Source organism: Lagopus leucura, unplaced genomic scaffold (assembly GCF_019238085.1).
Source record: "Lagopus leucura isolate 7727_CA_CO unplaced genomic scaffold, USGS_WTPT01 Super-Scaffold_1, whole genome shotgun sequence".
NCBI classification, from domain to species: Eukaryota; Metazoa; Chordata; class Aves; order Galliformes; family Phasianidae; genus Lagopus; species Lagopus leucura.
Genome location: NW_024962250.1, coordinates 10,667,494 through 10,688,818, shown reverse-complemented (window position 1 = coordinate 10,688,818; position 21,325 = coordinate 10,667,494). Strand labels below are relative to the sequence as shown.

The following is a 21,325-nucleotide window of genomic DNA, read 5'->3' as shown; positions in this document are numbered from 1 at the left end:
GGGCAGCCTCTGTGGACATCCTTTTGGACATCCAAACTCAGGCTATTGGTTATAAACTAAAATCTCAGGATTTGGGAGCATGTCTTTCCATTGTTTTTCACTTGCCTTGACAAACACTTTAACATTAAGTGGAGGTCACAATCATTTTCTGAAACCTGAATTTCTGAAACTCTTACAACCTGATCTTGCAATTCTTTGATGCAGACGAAGCTCCCCAGTGAGATCAACAGAAACTTTGCCCATGGACAAACTGCCTAATAAGACCTTAATATGCATTCATTAACACAAACAGGGTTAAACTAACCCATTTGAAAGCATTCTTACTCCTCCTCTCCACACTTGGGAACTGGTGCAAAAGTGCAGAATAAAACTATTAAATTTTAAAACAGCTGTTAATAAAATATTGAGGAAACAATTTTACCATTCAGCGGTCAGAGGATGGAAGATTCAAAACTCACTTTGTAGCTCCAGGTCAGCAAGGCTGCTTACACAAGATGCAAGTCTGCCCCACGTGTACCTCCTACAAAACCACAGCCGTGGACCTGTGTAGCTGTAGCCTTCCCAGAAGGAAGACACAGCTCTCCCTATCTCTGACCCTGCAACAGCACTGATCTTAGCAGGGCTAGCTGCAATGAGAGCCACTCCCTCTGAGGATGGAGCCTTGGGGTGGGCTGGCAGCACACTCCAGAGACACAGCTTGCTACCCAGGAGGTGGCACGGTGTCACTCCTTCAGCTCCAGCCCAACAAAGCCCATCCACATCTGGCGCAGAGATGAAATTCCAGCTGCACTATGGGCCAGCCCCTGGAGGTTGCAAACAGGAGGCTGCATCAGCAGCAGTGAAAAGTCAGTTGGCATCAGCTGATCTTTGGCTTTATACCACTGAGATCATGATTCTGCTGATTTCTGCTATCTCTTTGCCATCAGACATCATTTTCTTCCACAGATCTCAGCCCTGCTATTATTAATGCACTGAATACATGCAAATAAGGGCAGTGGTTCTGAATGAATTGTTCCCTATCTGATAGGATAAGTTCTGAAAGCATCCTGTTGATGCCAAGAGAGACAAAAAGTGGAAAGGACAAGGAGTTAGTGTTCAATAAGAAGGCTGTGGGAAGACGTGTAATAGTTATTATAGTGGGGGAAACTCCCTCCACAAGAGTTAACAACGGCTGTGTGATCTGTAAATCCATAAATAAAACCCATAAATAAAAAGATCAGTTCTTGAAATACTTCTGGAGACAGTCCAGAAGGAAGCATGGACCATGCTTGTCACTATTAAGCTTGCAATTGAAAATGACTTTGGATAACTATCAAGCTCCTTACATCTTTTATAAGAGCTAGGTTTCAGAAGACTGGTGGTTTTTCTGCTGCAGACCTATGGCAAGGCAAGGCAGGGAGCTGGGAAGGCTGTATTGATTGATTCCCTGCACTTCACCATTAAGCATACATCTTCTCACACGACTCTTTAGACAAAAATATTTTCAAAAGGAAACATTCATGACAAGAAATCAAATCAAGAGGCAAGATAACAGGGAGTAACCCTCCATACATCACAGTCCCAAGATTACTGCTCAATAAATACAAAATCAAAGGCAAAGCTTTAAGTTCCTACTCATTTCTAATTTAGGTAAGACTCTCCCTGAACTATCATAAAAACTTTTGAAATTGACCTGCAAATAATATTAGGTTGCCTGGCACCTCCCTCCCACCCCCAAATATGAGGCACACGGAGCACATCTGGGGCCACACATCCTTTCTCCCCCTGGCTCCAGCCTAGACAGGAAATGGTACAGATCAGATAGGAGTGCTGGCTGAGCCCCACTCAGGCGTGGGCGATGCTCTAAGTCCAGACACAGACATCTCAGGATCAAGGGCTTTGTCTGCTTGACAAACATCTGCCCCAGAGCAGAGCGGATGCGGTACTGCTATCCATCTAATCTTACAGTCCTGCTCCCAGGTTGGAGGAGACAGAAACGAGGTTCATGTTAATAACACAGATGAGCAGAAAAATCAAAATTTTTCTCACGTTCCTCAGTCCAAAGCACGTAAAAGCTTTTTGACTGAGCATAAGATTTTAATAAGCATCAGCAAAAAAGGAAATTATAGCCTTTCTGCCAAAGAACACAAATTTTTCACATAAGTATTGTTCCTGATTCACATTCCTTCGTTCACCAAAATAAAACCATTAAAAGTATTTAATACAAAACACAGTATATTTTTCAGTCATCATTATTCAAGTACTATCTAGTCCTTTGCTCATCACTACAATAGGACCCAAAGTGTAAATTAAGATTTATCCGCCATCCAAAAGCCAGAGCAGCGTAATTAGATCCACTGTGTCAGACAAATGCAAATTTCCAAACACATGTGAGGCCTTAAGTAATCACACTGATGGCATGCATCTATCTGACAGGAACACAGCAAACATTAGATACTGTACAGCTGCAGGTAGCTCAGCTTCCTACTACTGCACCACCTGCATTTTATAAGGGAAAAAGCATGATAAATCACGCTTAGGCCATGACATATCTCCAGAGTTTGGCTCTATAGAATAGTCATGGCAGGGAGCTGTAGCTGCTTGTTGCTTTGTGTTCCACAGGAAACATGCCTGAAACTGGAATTAGCCACCCACAGAATAACCCCTCAATACATGTCCAAAGCCCTTTTTCTCCTCTCAAGATCATGCACATAGCTACTTTAAAAAAATCAGGACTTTGTAGCAAGTCTTTAATACGGACACGCTGGAGCCTCTACTAATTTGAGTGGTTTCTTCCATTCCAAAGGGATGTTAATTGACACAACTGACGCCTAATATTTCCCTACAGAAATGTGGCAGTGACAGGATCCAGTTACATTAGCTGGTCCCAGAGGATGGCCTAAATGAATCACAAGTCCATGGACAGCTAGAGCAATCTCCAAATGCTCAACTCACCCTACGGAACTGCTCTATGATGTTTCTTCTGTATTTTAGTATCCGTGATGCTCCTAGAGAAGCAGTGCCATAAATAGCCAGCCCATAAAGATGCCCATACTTAATTGTCCCTTTCCCATACTGCACACTCCGCACTTGACTGGCCGGGCATTTTACTTCCTCACTTTCACCCCAGATGAAAAATTACAGCTGCCTTGCTATGCTGAGACACGCACTGCAAAGCCCTGAGCTCCTGAAGCCAGGCACCCAAGCACCGCCAGGCAGGCAGCCACTCACCCAGCTGTGGGTTACAGTCTGTGCAAAAGCACGTGAGGAGGCACTGAAGGAAGCCCTTCACTGGGTCACACTGCTGACCCAGCCCTTATTCATGGCAAGGGCTAGCACAGCTTTCTTCAGAGCCACAGGTTGGAAGGCAGTTTTCACTGCTCCGCCTTGCTGGGTTACAAAGAGCAGCAAAGACCATTTGGGGAAGGTGAAGGGGAAAAAAAAAAATGATTCTAGAGGTGTGAGGAAAACTTCTCATCAGTAAAAGACATTTTATGTAGTGCCTGTGGCAGCATGGCATGTTATTTAGTGCTCCTGCTCCGTGGACATATTATACTGCTGGTTCAGGCACCACCATTGGAGTGTAACTTATCACCTGGTGGCTCACAGCAGCCTACAGGAAGGATGACAGTGGCAACTTGTGACATTTGTTTAGCATTCTGGTGACAGGTCTGCAGTAGCTACAATTAAAGACCTTAGGATTTGTTGTCAACTGCACAGTTGTGCTGTGGAGCCAGTAGTTATTTGTAAGCAGAGGTGTGCTAACTTGTAATGAAGAAGGGGAAAAACTGTTACAGTCATATTTCACTCTTTAGATGCAGAACTAGTTAAGAAAAATACATCTGAACAAGTTTTCTGGCAGAAAACACTCATTTGAGGCAAACAGAGCAAGCTGGGTGATATGCTGGGTTTGTAGCACTGAGCAGCAGGGAAGAAACCTGGGGGCTGGCACTGGGCAGCCAGATTGGTGCTCGTCCATGCACCACTCCAACCCTTCTAATATGGCCTCCCTCCTTCCTCAATGCCTTTGGTCTGAACACAGACAAAAGTACATTTTAACCAAAATTTCCAATTACACACAAAAGAAATTATAAGTCTTCCACAAAAGAAATTATGAGTCTTCCACAGTTCTTTTCAGAAGGGACTCAGCTCCTGGCTGAGAGAGGAAGAAAACATTCGTTAAAAAGTGAATGGAGGCAGAAGCAGTGTAAGCAGGGTGGTGGGAGAAGGGGCAGAAGCTAACGAGGAGCTGGGAGGGAGAGAAGGCCATGCTTCAGAAACCATCTTCACCAAAGCAGAGCAGAATGAGAAGCTCAGTGCTTGTCACCTTAAACTGAAGACTTCTACAATCCTCTGTGCAACAGGCACAGAAATGATGTAGATGGGAAAGGCTCCTGCATAGCCCAATTACTACAGACTTCACAGCATTAGTCAAATTAGAACCAGAAGAGTTGTCTGGCCTGCTCCTTTGGGGCCACTGCTGCATTGTTCCCCTTGTGAACGCTATTTCCCAGCACTTTGTCCAGCCCAGTTTTAAATTACCCAAGTGATGGCACTTCCACAGCTCCCCAAAGACACTGTGCCACAATGTAATTTATCTCAGAGGTTTTAGACGTCTTCCTTACATTTAGGATGAAATTAAGGAAATTTATGCCGCTAGTTCTCATTATCACGTCCTTGGAGCACTCTCAACCACTCTCCTCCCTGCCTGAGATTTACATGCTTCAAATACTTGTAAATAGCTGTTCTCCTCCACAGTTATTCTTTGGCCACAGCACACAAATTTATTTTAATCTTTATAAATTAGCTCAGGCAGCCCTTTCATATATATCTTGCTCTGCTCCTGGTTCCTTTGAGATGGTCAGCAGCAGCCTAATATCTGCTCCCACCAAAGCCAGCAGCAGATCATCTGCTGGTTTCCGAAACAACAGGTCAGTCCAGAAGCTGGACTGTTATGAAGCTTAAATCTAGAGCGATACATACAAGCTGCCTTCCTTGTCCACCCCTTTGAGGGTCTCACCATCTCTTTCTGCACACCCGGTGCTTGCATGAGGACTGCTGTGCTGACTGGCACACAAAGGAGGGCAGTGACATTTCCAGAGTTTCAACCCAAAAGTCAGGTCTCCAGCTGGGAGGAGTGAAATGCACTGTAACACTCACTGCCTCTGCAGTGCACAGATCTCTGCAGATCTGATCGCAGCAGGGGACGTGAAAAATACACTGATACGGGTTATCCTCAAAATACCTCCCACTTCACTCGGAAGGTGCCAAAACCTGTAAATTCATCCATTTGAATGCAGTTCTCAAGTAAGATTTCACACAGCACCCTCGGCTTTTACTGACACGTATATTTTATTGACAATTTAGACATCTTAATCCTTCGGTGTTTTTTTTTAGCTGTTAATTCTGCATCTGCTTAAAAAAAAAAAAAAAAAAAAAACAACACCACCCATAACCTCACATCTAGCATGATTAATTCATTCTTTTCAAGTCCAGCCTGTTTACTGCTCTTTGTTCATTCATGCTCTAGCTGTTTACAGATTCTCTCTTAATATTAGCTCTGTTATTTGCTAGAGACTCAAGTCATATTTACCATATGGTAATTGCAGAGATCACATGGACAACAAACAGTGGAAGCTGAGCTGTTACAGCAATTACAGTAAGTGGCAGCAGTCTCCAAGCTATCTACTGCCCCACCTTCATGTCTTTCCCCCTCACCCTCTGATGTTTTTCCTTACGGGCTGTACAAACCCACATGCCATTCTGATCTCTATAGCACAGAGACTTGTTCTTCGCTATGGCATTACTGCACAGGTTTATTCACCTTTTGGTCTGCATTTTATCTGCTGGTCTGCCCTGCCTGGCTGTCTGCCCCACTCTGTTCTGTCAAGGGTAGGCAACTGAATTGCAGCCTAGAGCTGGTCACCCTAAATATCTGCTTTTTCCCTTCTACTTTTGCAACAGAACTACCTTCCTCCTTTGCCCCAAACAGGAGCGCAGCATGCCACCCCTCAGAAATTTCCTGAGGGAATCCTAAGAGACCAGATTTTACAGGGTAGTTATAAGTCTAATGGAGCATCTCTTTAAACCTATTTGGACACCTTGACCTCATGAATTAATGAATTTTCCACTTGCCACCTAGATGTGATTTAACATTTCCACAGAAATCCAAACAGATTACTGCAAGAGGCCACTGCTCTTTTCTCCAAAGAAATTCATGAATTTTTTTTTCATTTGGTTCCTGACAAGAGCATTGGGCAGGTCTCACATTTAAAAGGTATATAGCTAAGCCATGTATGTAGCTTGATTCTTCCAGAAGATTCCAAAAATCTCAAGATTTCCTGCATGTATGCTGTCATAAAGGTGATACAATATAGATGTCATGATGGGGGCATAAAACAAAGCACCTTGTCTGACACGGACGATCCCCCCCTCACCACGTCAAACATACTGGTAGTGACAAGACCCTAATACCCAGCACTCAAGTCTCAACTGAGATATTAACGAGGAACACGTAGAAACTTGGATGCATGACAGTGTCTATCAGAAGAATTTCCTAGCATAGTACATGACAGTTGTAGTGTTGTTCTTCTCCAAAGTGGAGAAGTACCACTGTCATGTATTCAGAGTACTACTTTGGCCAGCTTCCTTCCCAATGGTCTCCTTTTTGTGTAAAGTCACCTCACTTTTGTGCGATGAGCACTGTCTTTCTATTCCTGTCAACCTGATGATTAGATGATTACCAGCAATTAGATGAAGGCTGGTAAGACAGACGAGAAAGAGGTCCTTGGGCCAGCTCTTCTTTGGTACAACTCAGCATAGTTCCCATGAATCCAAGAACAGTTGCCAGAGGAGCTCTGGCATCACTGCATACAGCATAATCCCCCAACAGGAAAGCTTAATCTACTTCCTCTCTGTAACTCACTCACATCACACCCAGCAGTTGGAGGGACCTTCCTGCTTTCGCCATACCAAACACTCTTCTCACCAACCCCCTGGTTCCCGCCTTCCCCCTGTACTGGACCCACGTTTGCTACAGTTAGTCCTGCCAATAGGAGCAGCTGAGTCATGAGTAATGACCACATCAGCCAAAGGCACTGAAAGGAGAGAAGGGAAGGAGAAAAACCTCTTTCCACAGTCCCAAGTCTCAGCAATGGTCTTTTCTCCAACACGTGTTCAGAGTCACTTTGGATCAACTTCCTGAAGCACCTCATCCTGAAAGTGCAATGACACAGTCGCTAGTGCTAGTTACTTGCTAGTGCTTGAACAGCATGTTCAGCACACACAGCCTCCCGCTGCATGGGCCCTTTAAGCCACTGGGGCAGAGAGGTCAGCCTCAGCCTTGCCACCAAGGAGCACAGCCTTTTCTATTGGTACTACCCTTCCATCCATTTCTGTAGAGAGATTAGAATAGAGATGTGCTCTATTTGCTTTGAAGTCCAAATCTCTCCTAAGACAAGGTTAAGGCAAGAAAATGGCAGTGTACCTCACTTACTGGGAGTATGTGTGGAGAACTGGCTTGAGCAACAGCTAAGGCAAAAATTAGCAGCTTGCATTTTCCCATTATTCCACACTCAGCCCATCCCCTGGCCCCTCGGGCCAGAAAGCCTCTCCTGCTCATCATACTTCCCCAGCAGCATCCTGAACCCAGCTGTCCCTGTAGTCACTGATGACAGCCTCTCCAGAAAATAAAAGACAGTCACTCTTAAAGCCAAAGACTTGAAATGAATCTATTTCGCTGAGGGAGCAAAGTGAGCAGACAATGAATAAATACAGTTTTCCAATGAATTTGAGCCCTGTATCCCAACAGGATCCCCACTCATCAGTAATCCATCCTCTGCCTGTTGTCTTCATTCTCCACTGTCCACGCAGGTGCACAGCGATATTTCATGCCCCTTCCTCTGAACCTATAAATACTCAGCACCCAGCCAAGCAAGAAGCAGCCCATTTCAACTTCAGCACTACAAGATTGGCAGCACTTGTTAAACTGTTCCACTGCTTCATCATATCCAGCGTTACGAGGCATAATCCTAGTCTCAATTTAAGAACATCAAGTTGCAGCTTCCAGTTGCAGGAGTTGTCCCCCCTTTATCCCTTCAAATGAAAGATCAACATGAAAGCATTGGCTCCCATGTAGGTATGTGAAAATTACAATCATGCCACCTCTTCAGGATCTCAGCATCAATAAGTAGAATAAGTTCCCAGAGTCCAGCATGACCAACCACATTCTCAGCTGTTATTGTACCCATGCCTCTTCCTCAGTATCTCTTGGAAAATGAGCTTTGGCTAGAAGGACAGTGAACCAGGCCAAAAGAAGCCACAGGGTACCACCAGAGAGCTCCCAGACTCAGTGGTGTTTTACATAGCAAGCACTGGATACTTATTATGATGAGCACTTGTGCAATCTGTGGAATTCACAAATAAATAGAGAAGTACTGGAAGGCTCAAAGGAAAACTAGATATGCATGTAAATACTCAAAATATCCATAGGTTCACCAGGTGGGATGCAACCCTCCTGCTCCAGAACATATTCCAACTGCTTGCTTATGAGTTTTCATAAAACTTAGTAATGTACACATGCAGCACAAGCTGGGAAGGCCCTTCTTAACTGAGTGTCTGTGTCCTAACTGGCCCAGATGCTCTCTTCAACCCGAAAGCCAAGTCCCTATGTGCCCATGAAACAGACAGAAGGCTACACATAGCATAAATGAAGGATTGGATGTGTGAGGGATACTGTTAGAAGCCTGGGGAAGGCATGGAGTTGTTGTGTGATGTGTATGCCCCATCCCTGGAGGAGTTCAAGGCCAGGCACTCTGATCTAGTGCAAAAGTGTCCATGCCTATAGCAAGTTGGCCTTTAAGGTCCCTTCCAACCCAAACCACTTTTGATTCTGTGAGCTGGGACAACGACTGTAGTATAATGAATAATTCCATATACTTAAATAGGAAAAGCAGAGGGAAAGGGCCAGAGCTGAGGGAAAGAGAGGTGGCTGTGACTCACTGGGGTGTATTGAGGCAGCAAGGAGAAGATCTAGGCAAGCAACAAGCACTGGCAGCCATTTGGCTGACAGAAGTGCATCAAGTGCAGCTGAGCATCTTCTCACCTTCAGTTTCCTGGAGTGATTCCCCAAAAGGGAGGCAGCTCTGTCATGCTCTGAAGGTGAAGCTGTGCCTTCTGCCTGGTATAAGAGCACATTGCAGCCAATGGGTAAAACTGCCTACCTACTAAAAAGCAAACCCCAACACTGCCAGAAGGGACAGGCTTATTTTTAGCTGGGACAGCAGCAGGGTCACTGCTGGTGCTGCATTTCCCCATGGAAGCCAGGGTTTCATGAAGTGCGCTGTGTGCGCAGGGTCACTGCAGGGGAAACATCTGTCAGGCCAGGTTTGGGGAGATAGATTATTGAAGTTAGGGAAGAGGAAACATTTACTAGAAGAAGTGAACCTGAAACTACTCTGCAAGGTTAAAACAGAAGCAAAAAAAATGATGCTTGAATAGTCAGGGCAGGTGGTAATTTAAGTGAAGGCAACTTCTCCTGCACCCTTTTCTAGGGTGCTCAGGCAGGAGAATTCTCCATCACATCTAACACCAGATGCATTCCCTATGCTTACCTCTTATACTGTACATTCTGAAAGGCCCATTCCTGTCTGGGATATGCAGCAGCATGCCATTATGCCTCATCGGGATCCTACACAAATGAAAAGTTTACGCAGAGAGATCCAGCTTGCATTGTACCTTCAAGACAGCAACACTGGGACCTCCCTCTCACTCCGGTCTTTGGGTCCACAAACCAGGGCCCTCAGTTATCTGTGTGGCAGGCAGCTCCCCCGTGGCTCTCAGGCCATGCTGTCTAATCAATCGCGGCATGTTCCATGAGCACAGGGCAGCAGGCAATCAGCCCATTGATGCCTCATGAGGAGGAGGGGCAAGTCCTCCCCCACAAGTGGATTTTGTGGGTGCAAACCTAATAAAACAAGCGGTGCTGCTCACATTTGTGCTGCCAGGGAATACAGTATGGAAGCTTCAACGTGGTGAGATCATTGCTGATGAAGTGCTGAGCACTAGTGCAAAGCTTTCAAGGGACTTGAAAGAATTGAGAGCAGAGGGGAAGTTATTATTTTATTCTCTTCTTGAAGAGGTCCATTTGGCATGTTGCATCTGAGAAATAGCTTGGCCTGCACTCCTTGTATTTGATGTTATTTTTCAATCTAGATCAACCGCTGTACGTGTTCTTTGGAAGATTTTATATTAAAAATTCCTTTGTCTTCTTTTTTTTTTTTCTCTGTGTCTCTTAATAGCTTATCAAGTACTTTGCAGATCCCATCACTCTTAGGTTCTGTGCAACTGATTTGCATTCAGGACTATCCATCTCATCAACAGTAGACTTCAAGGCTGAACCCACTCCAAGCCTTTACTGCTTCAGGCAATACAGACAGCAGCTTTACAGGTGGAAGCAGGGCTTCTTAAGCCAAGCTGAACATTTTCCATGTCCAGTCACCTGCTCCTATCTGCACTATTTCTTGCCTTTTTGTTGGCCTAACAGTCTGCACAGCTACGCCATGAATAATGACCAGGAACTGATCGGGCACTAAAGGAAGCTGAACGCAACAACTGCTCACACACTGCTGTGCCCATTGCCTGTAGGGGATGGAACAGGAGCAGGAACAAGCAGATGGGAAGGCTGTAGAAATCAAGATTAAAATGACTAACGGCAGGGGCATCAGCTGTACAGGCAGGGACAGGTCTCCCCCTTCAGCATCTGCTGGACCACTTATCAGGCTTGTCCTGCTACATAAAGGTCTTCCACATATATCTTTTTCAGCCAACATGCACATCCAAGGGTCACCACATAAACTCAATCAAAATCATGAAAGATGATGGAGGTAAACTTTCAACTCAGTATAAAATATTACTTCTCATCTAGGAGCAGACACATCAAGGTGGAAAACCAAGACATCTAGGCCTTAGGGCCCCTCAAACAAATGGGGCCTGATAGCAAACTGCAGAGAGGGAAGGACAATAGCTTCTCCACATAGAACATCACCACTTGGGCAATCCCTGTGGGCATGGGAAGCTGTGGCAGAAGGCACCCAGAGCCCAGGGGTAGGTTTCACAGCCTGCCTAGAACCTGGCAACAGATTCCCTTCTATCACTTCTCCCGCAAAGGGGAGCGAGGGCACATCCAGACAGCAGAACAAGATGTGGACACATGCTAGCCTTGGTGTTGCCCCTGATGTGGCCCTGGGAAGTAAACTGGCTTCCACCAGTGGCATCAGCATACAAACACGCTGGCACTCAGCATCATCAGCACCAGATGCCCACGTTCACTCCTGCACGTGTCACCTTCAACACAACCACACCTGTGAGATCTAAGAAGTTCCCTCTCACATACGCATCCTGCACCGCTACCATCTCTTCCGATTAAAACCCTCTTCTGCTTTGCTGCTGGATACTGCTGCTGTTTACTTTGAGACAGCTTCCAAGTACCAGGCTAGGAGGAGGTGATGATGAAAGCAGCGGCAATGCGGTCTTGTATGCTATAGTTTCTAAAGCTCTTTGACACGTCCCTGGTTGCAAAACATGCCCAGCAGCACAGGATATTTAGTATTTCTGATTGCTCTTGACCTGGCTGTCTCTGCTGCTGTCCTGAGTTAGGAGACTTAGGTAAAAAGACAGCAGAGTATGAGAAAGAAGCAAATAGAGCAAGTCCAGCTTTGCAGCTCTGAAATAATCTGCTAGTGAAAGGAAACGCTGAATGGAAACAGAGGCTTCTTCCTAAATCTGAGTGCTCTGGAAAAGAGCACTGTTTTATTATGATGGAAAATCCTCGTTGGAGTGTTTAGTTAGAAAACAAGCTATCATAAAGGAGATGTTAAGAGCCCTAAGCTCCCCTCTCTGCCATGATGTCAACTGTCAGGGACATCAGTGACAGCTCAGCTGTGTGATCAAAGGCTCCAGCAAGCGGATTTAGAGACAGAATTGCCAGAAAACTGAGATTCAAAGGAGCCCAGGGCTGCAACGGTCACCTGTTTATAAATGCTTCTTATGGATGAACTAATTACACTATGATGCTGTATCACAGGGCAACATTACCTGGATCTCTTCACTGCATCACTGGAAGATGGGGGTGGAGGTGATGGTACTTTCAGCCTAGCCTGACATATCACTGCTGCTTGATGCCTTGTTATTTCTGCAAAATCCTGAGTTTGGGAGGTCATCATGCTCAGCTTTGTACATGCATGCGTTGATCACCACCCAGAGCTTCCAGTTTCAAGCATTAAGGCAAAGAAAACAGAGGGGAAGGAGGGAAGCCAGCTCCCACCTATGCCTCGCCTCTTCCGCAGCAGCCCCTTCACCCTGCTGCAGGCTCATGGTGATTCCCAGACTCCATCCTGGATGTACTTAGGGACAACAAGCTCACCCACTTCTGCAAACCCCATGTCACCGACCTCAACAAACGTCAGACCACAAACTCAGCTGCACAGAGCACTTTAGTTATACGCCAAGAGCAGCTTGGGATCTTGCATGTCTCTTAGTGCACAGAGCTCCTCAGGACAGAGCCTAGCTTTTATTAGACATCTGTATAGCACACAGAAACGTGGGTTCCCAACTGGGCTGATGCCTCTAGGAGTTACTGTTATCAAACACTAAACGAACAATAGTGCTAATCTGCGCCACAACACCTAAGCACGGTGGGTGATGGCAGACAGGGTATCACAGCCATCAATTTCCTGGCGACAGAGATTCCTTTTCCATATCAAGATACTTTTTGTCTGTGTAATCTAATTTCCTTGTTTGATTTTTTTTTTTTTAATACAGAATTAGATATTACTGCCTGATTAAAAAAAAAAAAAAAAAAAAAAAGGTACCTGGCAGACAACCAAAGCCATCTTTTTAACTGTTGAAGCACATGAAAGGCATCAGAAACAGACAGCAACAACAAAGAACAAGGAACTATTTGTCAACACTGTTTGGTCATTGGGGAAGCTTAGGGGAGGAGAGGGATGCTGTTTGTTTAAAACAAGCAAACAAAACCCTGACAGACAGGCCATTTATCTGTACAGTACTTCAAGATATTGTGGAGAGAATACATCTTAACTTGGTCTCTATCAGAAAATGCTGACACACTCAGTTATGGCTCTTCCCATTCCTAAGGATGGATGATACTATGGCAGAAGGAACCCTTTGAGACCAAGGGAAGTGTTGGGTCAGGTGTAATGCAGCATTAGGTCAGCACAGGCTTCAGCAATGCCCTCTGCAGCCCTATACAGAGTACAGAGCTACTCCTGCACTGATCTGATGATGGGAAGGACTGTCCCCATCTGGCTACCACACCTGGAATCCCTGCTGGAATCCCACAGCTGGCCGCTCTGGCAGTGGTTTACTGAGAAAGGAGCAACTTCTCTGCAAGGGACGTGTGCTGTGGGATGGCTCCACATCTGCCTCCCCTTTCACATTCTGTCATCCACTAGCTGTAGCAAACTCTTCCTCACCAATATAGGCTGGAAAATACCATTAGCTACTTTGTACAAACAAGCTCTGGGGAAAGGGGTGGGGGAAATGGGGCCGGACAGGACTCCCTATGCCCAGCAGCATGCCAGAGTCTTGTCACAGAGGCTGGGAGCCCACCTGGACTTCCACTATGCCCACACAGGACTTCGCAGCAGGAATATCACAATATCATACCTTCCACATTCTTGAACCACTGGTTTATCAAAATAGAAGTAGTACTTGGCTTGGGGAAAAAAACAGGCAGCTCAACTGCACCTATTACCCAGGGCTATGCGTGTCCATTCCTTCTGCCCCCACCCCAGCTGGCATTGCACCTCTCTGTTCACAGCAGGAGGGTGGCTCAAGTGGCCGCCATCACACTGAGCACCAGCAGCAGAACCAAGGACCCCCACATTACTCCTGCTCTGCCCCAGTCAGCCCTTGGCAACAGCAGGACATGCTCTTTTACAGTATCGCTACTCCCGCTCAGGAAACAAGTCTCGTTCCAGCTGACCACAGAAGCACCAAATGCAAATCACTTTGCTAGCTAAACCATCATCAGGGCACACAGCTGCTTGCAACAGCAGTGGATGGAGCAGCACCAGGGACTCCCTAGGAATGTCTGCCCATGTGGGAGCAATGGCTCTTCCTGCTGCACCAAAGCAGAGTACTTTCAAGGCTCATGTGTCCCAGCAGCTTCTGCCACGCTACCAGGGAGAGCGGGTGAGCACTGTGGGCAGGATGGGGCTGCGAGCTGGGATTTCCATCCTCCAGCTCTGTTTTCTCCAGAGATAGGCAACAACTCAAGTAAAAATCACCCTTTTGCTATATGAAGTAACATGAGAAATTAATATGTATACATGCACGTAGAGAGGAGGATGCATATAGGGCACACACATTTTTCCAGTGTCTCCCCTTGGATTTGCAGTATATTTCTCAGGTGAAATCCCCCAGATGAGCTCAGGAATGCATGAAGAAGCCAAGAAAACCAACTACTTCTCTACATTTCCACTTGAGAGAGGAGGAAAATGGCTATATCCTAACATTGTAATATAATTAAAACCAAAACCACTTGCAATGGTTTCATCTCCCACTTAGGGCAATACTTCAGACACAGGTAAGAACAATAAAGCTTAAAGAGAGGCTGGGCAGGAGAAAGAGCAAGAAATCACCCACCATCCAGGCCAGTTTGCGTGCATGTGTGTGTGCGAGCCGGGGGCTGCGGGAGCCCCGCAGGCGGCCCCGTGCCCTATTTAGGGCAGCGCCTGGCGCAGCAGCTATATTTGACACCGGGGGTAAACAAGCGGCACCGGCGGACAGAGCGCGACAGCTGCCCGGGACGGCAGCCCTGGTGCTCCCGGTGTGCGGCAAGGATGGCCCAGTACCCCACCCCGGCAGAAATAATAATAACAACAACAACAATAAAGAAGGGGGGGGAAATGAAAACGAGGACAAAAAAATCCAAAGGAAATAAATTTATAGCACTGCATGAGAGGCGCAGCTCCAGGCAGAGCCCCCCCACCCGGCTGCCGGCATCCCTGCGGGCCGTGCCGCGACACCCCCGGGAAGGATCCCGGCCGAGGCTCCCGCCGTGCCCCGCCGCTCCCCGGCCCCCCCGGCACGAAGGCTGCAGCGGCTGCCGCGGGCACGGCGCTCCCGCACCCCGTACACAAGGCGCCGCCGCTCCCCCCTCGGCCGGAGCCCGCAGAGGGTCCCCAAGCCCCCACCCCGGCGTCCGCACGGACCCCTCGGCAGCGGGGCGCTCGGCCGCCAGCCTCCCTTCCCCAGGGAGCATCGCTTACTTACCCCTGCTGGCGGCTTTCCTGAGTTTTTGGGAGGTGGGGGGGCTCCACTGGGATAAATCCTTCCGGTTCCTAACGGAGCTCACTGCATCTCGTGGGTACCACCGCCGTGCGTGTGTGCGGGGCTGCTCCTCCGCATGTCAGTCCAAGTTGCCGTGCTCGCTACGGAACCTGGGCTCTCTTGTGCAGCTGTCAGGGTGAGCGGGGAGGTGCATCTGGAAAAGGGGTGGGGGGACGGGAAACGTCGGTAAATCCACCAGCCTCGGTCTTCAGCTTCAGGCACGGCGAGGGAAGGGGGAGGAGGATGGAGATGGACGGGGGTCGACGAGGGAGGGAAGAAAATGGGCTGTACCCCAGATGGCAATGAACGTGCCGGGCTTCCCCAGCGCGTCCAGGCTCTCCGCACCGCGCAGCAGAGCGGCGCTCAGCCCGATTGCCGCGAGACGCCGGGGTTTGCACAACTGCAGCAAGAAGCCAAATCAAAAAGCCAATCTGCGAGCCTCCGAACTCCACGTCACCCTATCAGCTGGGAGCGAGAGCTGCAACAGAATTACAAGCCGTGCATATTTATGCTCCTGAACCTGGGGGGTGGGGGGGTGATTATCGGATTGTTTTAAGGGAGCCACAATGAAACCAGAGCAAACCCTTCACAAAACAGAGGCAGAGCAGCTGTCTTGCATGTAATGCACGCACACAGACCTCTATGCTCTCTGTGGGTTATGGATGGATGGGAACGTGCACTCACCCTCCGAGCGTACTGACTTGACTTTGTGCATCTCAAGCAGGGGAGGGGATGCACACAGTGGCAAAGCCTCACAGCAGAAGCTATTGATTGCACATCTGAAATTTAAGGGATCTGCCACAGATTAAATATAGGCAATGTAATTACACAGGCAGCCTTAGTCCTGGTAACTGCCCAAAGCCACAAGCTTTGGTTTGTGCTTGCAGAAAGCACCCGATCATTTTTTTCAACCAAAGTCAAATAGCAACTTGTGAGACAGCAAGTCATCCCAAGGCAAAAATACACATTGCCTCCAAAGTTGCTATTTGACTTGGGCAGGAGATGGCCAGGGGCTGGTTTCCATGACCATGGAGCAGGACTGCAGCTCTGTCTCGCACAACACACACAGTGACCTCTGCACACGGGTTTGTCTTCTGTTGCCATCCCCTCTATTTTTGCCTGTTGCTACCACAGACACAAGTTTCCAGCCGTTATACATGCTGCTGTGACTTTTCACTAATGTAATGAACCACAAAAGGTGCTGTAAGGCAACGTTTCCTAGCACAGCTGCATACCAGGGATGGGCGATTCCATCCCTCAGAGACGAGCCAGCAGGTCACAGCGTCCCTGAACACCAGCTACTCCATCCTGGTGATTGACCCATAGGGCAGCCCTGACCCCACCACAATAGGATGGAAGGGTCCAGAAACCTGCAGGAGCAGTTAGTTATGGTCTGGAACCTGCTGTTGTTAATTAGAAACAGGGGAGCAGCTGGAGGAGGACTCAATCACTGCCAGGTGTGGTGAATGAGCATGAGGCAGCAGCAGAGAACAGCCCACAGGGTCCAGCCTCAGCTCTGCATCACCATAAGCCCCACCTGCTTCTCCTTTTGTCTCCCAAAAACCCAAAAAAGACAGGCCAGGTGGGGGACATGGGGACACACCAGTCAGAGAACAAGCTTAGCTCTAGCCAGGCCAACATGCCCAAGCTGGGGATGCCAGCCTAAGAGAATCAGTCTCTCAGTGTTCTCCAACGCTTAGTGAGGTGGCCCTGCTGGCGTGGGGGGAACTCTCTGACACAGGACTCATCATCAGGTGACCCCAAGCAAGTGCAGGAGGCATCAAAGAGGGGGGGGGGGGGTACAAATGGCACATTAGTGGGTGCACACCCTCATGCAGTGCACAGGATGGCAGCTGACAGGAACTTCAGACAGACAGAACTCTATTGGATGCAGCCATTTCATTTCACATCAGTTCCTCAGCCCAATACATAAAATCACACCTAACGCGTTTAAGAGACACTCTTGGGCATCTCCCTCTTTCCTCCTGTTCCATATGGACCTGGTCTTGTATTGCTCAGTTCAGGTAGAAAATGTTCATAACAACAGGAAACGTGAAAGTTTTTGTCTCCTTGGTATTGGAGGTGTGTTTGCAAAGTACTAACTTGGAGTGAAAGCATACAAACACTTCATTTGTTAACACTAATAATGATAAATCTCTCATTTATGTTACCTTTAGCAAATCACAGCAATTTCAAACTACAATTTCAAACTAGCAAGACTGCTTGCTACTGACCTACTAAGCAAACCTGGATTTCAGTTTTAATGAATACCAAAATCACGTGATGTTTTGAGTGTTACCTAACCTAAACCAAAACTACTAAAAGACTACCAAATACTCATATAATTACAAAGCAAAAAAGTATATGTAAACATGTAAAGCAAAAACTGTTCCCCTCCAGACTCCTCCAAGATCATCTGAAACCTCAGAGGCAAGATCTCCTGTCAATCAGAAAGGCCTCTCGAGCTCTTGAGATTTGGGTCAGAACAAGAAAAATAGATTTCATTCTCTTTTCTTTGCCTTGCTCACCTAAGGGTAGAGTTCCTATGGCTTCAGTCTTCTGCTGACAGCCATGCTGGTAACAGAGACAATGCCTGTGGAGCACACCTGAAAGCAGCACAGCTGGTACAGGCAACCTGTGGAGCAGGCATCAACTTGCTCTGCCAGGGCACAGTACAACCCAAAAAATCTGCCAGTGTCATATACATTGTGGAAGAAACTCTGGGAGCATGTTAACTGAATCAGAAAGGATCTATGTCTACTCCTTCACTCTCTAAGTATGCACTTAACATGCACAGGTAAGGATTCCACACAGTTTCTATCCAAAATTTAGACTGATGGGGCCATATTTTTACTATTTCACAGCAGAAATCACAAGCTGCAGGCTTCTCGGAAAATTCCTAGCTGAGCAAATGCAGGGAAATGGCTCCCACCATCTTGCTGTTCTCCTCTGATCTTTCAGCTTGTGGTCTACTGAGCCAAGGACAGACACAGAATAATCTACATCTACTCGTGCTGTTCCACCGACTGCTCCTGACCCACAGTTTGTATCCAAGGACCTATCACAGCTCCCTTTTCTCATCTGAGATTTGATCGTGGTGCATCTGGGTTGTGTCATGTTATTTTTTCATAGCTTTGCTTTTCCTACTTCATCAGCTTTCATCAGGTGCCTGCTTAGGTTAATGTCAGAAGCAATGGGATAATGTCACATTATGACATTTATTGGTATGATGCATCTCCAGAGCCTTGAAATGAAGTTCCAGATCTGAGAAAAAAATACTTTCTAGGGGAAAAGAGGAAAGGAATCACTACATTAGAGGCAGCTCCAAGGCTGTGATTACAGAGGAAATGTTTAACGTGAAGCTTTGCGCTTTATTTTCTCTTCACAAAAAAAAGCCTACTTTGCAAACATGACTAGAGCTCTGAAAGCCAAGCTGGGCTTCATGCACACATCCTTACCAGCAAACAAGATCCCATCAGACAAGCCATGGGATATCTGTGACAGCCCATGGGCCTTCATAGTACTTCCCATGAGCAGAGGGCAGTTTCTACACAGGACTTAGCGAATCACTGTCTGCAACAGGTGCACAAGAAAGGATGAAACATTGCTTGTTCTTTGTTTAGCATTTGTGTGCTGGACAGGAAGGAGAGAAACAAATTTGATCTCTGATTTGCAGGCGTGACTTTAACACGTAGGAATTGATAAGATCTTCCCATCAATACTTAGAACTGACCCCAAACTAAACCTTCTGGGAAGTTCTAAGTCCATCTTAGGATGAGTACTTCCGTATGACTGTCTTTACAACAGCAACTGAGTACAGCACAGGGACAAGCCCAACTGTAGGCTACTGATACTACAAATGTATCTCGGGCTGTGCTTGCCAAAGGTATTCTTTGTACATGAACAAGGCCCTAGAGGATAAACCTAATCCTTCAGACATTGTGTACAACAACAAAGTCAAAAATAAATTTTAAAAAAAGGAAAAAAGTACATATAGTAGCTAATCACTGTGTGTCCAGAGCATCTTAACTGCTGATAACTTTTGATGACAAGTAAGGAGAGTAAGGGTAGACCTCAAAGCTGGGCTTTGATTATGGTGGAATCCAGGACACATGTTGATTCTAAAATTCTCCATGTTAGTATCAGTGAGTGGATATCTGCAGTAGAATGTACCTGCTCAGGAAGAACACTCTTGAACCAGACCTAGCAAGATAGTACAACCCAGGCAGTAAACAGGCATTCACTCAACAGGGTTTTTCTCCAGCATTTTAATTGCTAGCTGGGGCTGGTGTTCAGAGATTGAGCAGCTCTGAGACTTTCCTTCTTTGTAGGCATCTTACAGAAATAGCACAATACCAATCCTATTATAAACTAGTGTATATATTTTGGAGGGTCTTCAATAGCATAAGACTTTTCCAAGAAGGACCAGTGTTCTTGCTTACAGCATCAGAGACCATGCCTAACAAGCACAAGCAAATCCAGAGGCCCCTTCCAACTGCAGTGACTAATAATTAGCAATCAGCACCCATACTGCTGGAAATACACCCCTTTTCTCAGATAGAGAAGAAATACAGAAGGTTCTGATTATTGAAGTGGTTTCGACCTGCTTGTCTTCACACTCTCACCAAGGAACAAGAAACCTCACATCAGATGAAGCTAGGCGTGACAGATGACAGCAGCTGATATAATCACAGAGGCCTGCAAGCACACCAGCACATTCTGATCATTCTCATAGATGCCTCACAGAGCTCTAGAAGAGGAGTTGGCTCCCAAATTTGTCAATTATTTTTTTAGCTGTTTCCCAAAATTATTTCAGATTCCAAAAGTAAATAGGAAAAGCTCATACTTCACTGATTTCAAAACACAAGAGAGACAAAATCAGTGGCACTTCTTCCACTCTGGTTTCCCTGTTAAATATTTGCACCAAGATTTCTTCTGCTTCCTGAATGCTGGCTAGCAAGAAAAGAAAAATCCACAGTTCTAAAACTAAGCCAGCTGTTTGTGGGGAGGAGGACTCACAGACACCATAGAGCAGCAGCTGGTGCTTCAGCTATGTGCTGTGTACGGCCTCTCTCAGATTCTTCTCCTTCACCTCTTCCTTCACAATTTTGGAGACAGTGCACTTACTAACTGCTTTTGCTAATGAAAAATGGTCGGGTTATATTCTATGCAGGCAGAACACAGGTAACGGAATAGATATTAGGCTCAAAGGTGAGGGTTGCCTTAACTTAGGGACTGCATCCAAGGCTTCATATCATAGCTTGCTGCTCTTTGAGGTGCGAGATGCTGGAGCTGAAGGCCTCGGACCTCAGGGGATGCTACCAGATCGCACAACACAGACCTCGATAGCACAATCCAGTGGGGATAACAATGAATGCTGAATAAAGATAGAATAAGATTTTCCTATTCCCTTAAGGTGAATGTAATAATTTTTTTAGCAAAACAGCTGAGACATACTAAAAATGTCTCCTATGCAATCATGTCTCTTCTTTTAAAAATCTGGGACAAAGTGAGGAGCACCAGATTGTCTCTTCCCCTTGAGCAGTTAGAAGGAAGCCATGCTTCCCTCCAGGAGACTCTGATCCCTGTTTGTAAAACCCCAGGGAGAAAGGACCTTTAACGTAAATTAACATCAGCCGTTCTTGCAAGCTAATAGTTTAATTAAAGGAGTGAAAGCCTTGCATGGGGAGGCCTTGGAGAGGTGCATTGCTCCTGTGGCCTTTCCCCAGGTAACACAAGCGGATGAGTGCTCCTGGCCTAGCTGAGCCCATTATGCCCTCCCTGCTCCCCCCTCAGTGCTGAGGAGAGAGGTCTTACAACAGGGCTGGGCCATGCTTCTGACACATGTCCTGGTTCTGGATGAAGTGGGCGACCCTGACTACAACACTGGATGACCCTTAAAGAGTTGATTTACTCAGGCTGTTTCTGCCCAGACACTCAGCTGTACCTTTTCCCACACATCACCTCATGCCACGCTGTGGGGAGAGCTTCA

The 21,325-nt window shown here is 46.7% G+C and overlaps 1 protein-coding gene across 4 annotated transcripts in view; it reads right to left on the bottom strand.

Annotated features, from left to right (window-relative positions):
• The window catches only part of SLC8A3 (solute carrier family 8 member A3), a 98,965-nt gene extending 83,267 nt beyond the window's left edge, over window positions 1–15,698 (bottom strand). For 3 of the 4 annotated variants that reach the window (XM_042870970.1, XM_042870980.1, XM_042870988.1), the window contains exon 1: window positions 15,277–15,698. The gene's annotated coding sequence lies outside the window, so the exon portion shown is untranslated. The remainder of the gene's footprint in view (window positions 1–15,276) is intronic. The other variant, XM_042870998.1, reaches the window with a different exon arrangement.
• Between the last annotated feature and the right edge of the window lie 5,627 nt (window positions 15,699–21,325).